The 2594-nt window shown below is 33.2% G+C and overlaps 1 long non-coding RNA gene across 1 annotated transcript; it reads left to right on the top strand.

The window, feature by feature from the left end:
* The first annotated feature begins 227 nt into the window (after positions 1-227).
* LOC148762817 (uncharacterized) lies at positions 228-2117 on the top strand. Its single transcript, XR_016026153.1, has 3 exons — positions 228-330; positions 980-1063; positions 1920-2117. It is a non-coding gene; the product is annotated as an uncharacterized LOC148762817 (long non-coding RNA).
* The last annotated feature ends 477 nt before the right edge of the window (positions 2118-2594 follow it).

The following is a 2594-nucleotide window of genomic DNA, read 5'->3' as shown; positions in this document are numbered from 1 at the left end:
TACGGGGGTAAAAGTGTAAATTTCAAAAATTACTCCACCAAGACTTTGGATAAGTCTGAGAATTTTACCTAAGCTATGGATATGTGGGACAAGTGTATGGTGAAAATTTGGAAATAAATGGATGGCTAGAATTTAAGGAATTAATAAAACATTAAAAAAATGAATAAAATAATATTATATTATTTTAGCCTTTAAAAAGGTAAAAATTCCGGAATTCTCATCTTCTTCAGCTGTCCAAACCAGGGGAGAAAAGGGAAAAAAAAAAACAAGAATCCTACCTGAAAAATTTGGAGAAAATCAAGAGAAATCAAGAAATCAAGCATTAAAAAGGTAAATTTCATTGATTTTCCTTGTGATTTTCACTACCCATGCATTTTTTTCTCATTTCCATGCAAAATTAGAAAGTGGGTATGGACACCCATGCTGGCCAAACCTCCATGGATGAGTTTTGAGCTTGATTTTTGGTTGATTTTAATTGAATTAAGTGATTTTAGTTAAGTTATATTGAAATATAGCAAAAATAAGCTAGAAATATAAATTTTTCCCATTGAAACCCATTATGCTGAATTTTCTAGGGGAATATTGGCTGCTGATCTTGATGGTTATTTGAGGAATTATGATGAATAATGATGAATTATGAGCCTAGAAAAATAATGGAAATTTTCGGAGCAAAAATACAAATTTTTACCCACTAGGGGTATTTTCGTAATTTATTATCGGGACTGATAATTTGCACCACACTGAGGGACATTAAGTCAATTTGGGTGCAATTGAGGTATAGAAACTGAAAAAAATTAATTTGGAGTTTAAACGGACGCGTATATCAATTTATCGGGTAAAAGACCGAAATAGGCTAACACCGCATTTAGGCAAAAATTTAGACATTTTTGCATTCCATATCAAGCATTAGTAGTCTAAATTAGTTTAATTTCAATTTAGTACCAATGTGGTGAATTTCTCGATTTTGTACTGTGTCAAGGTGGTGAGTCCTCTGATAAAGGCAAGAGAATTGCACCCGAGGACCAATAGTCTGAGTATTTCGAAAATCCTCACTCTAGACACGGTGAGTAACCTTACCATCATTTTAATTATCTAAAGTATGTTTTTATTCGGTTTTGGTGAATTTTATGAAAATGAGTTCAAATGGTAAATTTTTATGTTTTGTAAACAAAATGAGTTTAAATGAAAATATTTTATAAATTGTCTTGAAACGAAATAACGATTTTGAAAATAGAGTAATTGGAGACCACTGATATGTTGTAAATTTAAAATTGAATTAATGGCTTATGTTATTGTATTGGCATGACTGGCTGGGCTGTGTTTTTATGAATTATATGAATTGCTTTATTTTACCCTGCAGGTTGGGTAGTAATATATTAGCCCTGTCATGCTGTCAAAATTTTATTGTATGGTGGGTTTGACCTGCTGCAGTGGGCTGGATTCTGTGGACTAGCCTATTAGAGGGGCACGGAATCCTGTTATATTTTTACCTCGGTTGGAGAGGCGAGTAGGGTAACTCCTGAGGTATAACTTTTAGAGTTCACTTCACGCCAAACCACCTCGTGAAGGGGAACTCGGCCAACGTCAAGGAATGGCTATGTTTTCAAAATAAAAACATGACTTTCTAATAGCCTTGGCGGACTCAGTTGGGATAGCCCTCGGCCAAGGTATCCCAAATAACTGAGTATGATAATAATTTTTGGCATGAGCCAAGCTTTTTAAGAAATTCATAAGCCATATTGATTACTTGCTTTAAATAAATTGATTTCATTTGGTTGAAATAAGTTGAAAGATGATAAATTACAGTTTGATGAAATGTTTTAATAGTCTCCTTTTACTCGACTTTAGATATTTTGAGTGATGTTTGTTTACTCACTGGGATTTTATAATCTCACCACCCTCATTTCCACCCATTTCAGGTTCAGAATAGATTGTAGATAACTGATATCGGCAAGGATTACAGTTGAACTTGCCACATCCAAAGACTGTAGGTTCATTTCTTTTTATACTTTTGGTCATTCGTGGGCCCACGTGTCACTGTAAATTAAATTCTATACTTTGGTTATCTGTATTACGGTATGTAAGAATTTATTTTGCTTTTACGCTATAAAAATTATTTATGCAGTGTTCTTAAAATATCGTTTTATGTGAAAATTGAATATTTTATTGAATATTTTTATTTTATTATAACAGTCATAATTCCATTTTAAACGAATGTTTTAGACATCCAAAATTATTTTTGATTAAGAAATATGTGTTTTCCACTTACATACTATATTTTTAGATGATTTTTGAGATTTTTGGGATAAATGACAAAAATACCCCTGTGAGACGGAAATTATTATTTCATTTGTTTAAGTTGGAAACAGTTTAAAATCTTTTAAAATGTGGTATTTGGAAACAGTTACCCACAGGGGAAATGAGAAGCTGATATTAAAGCCTTGCGGGGTCTCGGTTGACATTCCGGGTAATGAATGTAAATTGAGACGTCGCGGCGGTTGTCACGGGCTCGATGGGAGTTCCGGGTCGTGACAAATTTTATCTAAATGCCTATGCCCAAGGGTGTTAAGAGTAATTTCTTGTTTAAGTAGGGC

Source organism: Theobroma cacao, chromosome 5 (assembly GCF_053813885.1).
Source record: "Theobroma cacao isolate CCN51 chromosome 5, ASM5381388v1, whole genome shotgun sequence".
NCBI lineage: Eukaryota > Viridiplantae > Streptophyta > Magnoliopsida > Malvales > Malvaceae > Theobroma > Theobroma cacao.
Note: the sequence above shows the minus strand (reverse complement) of the source record. Positions and strands in the feature narration are given on the sequence as shown.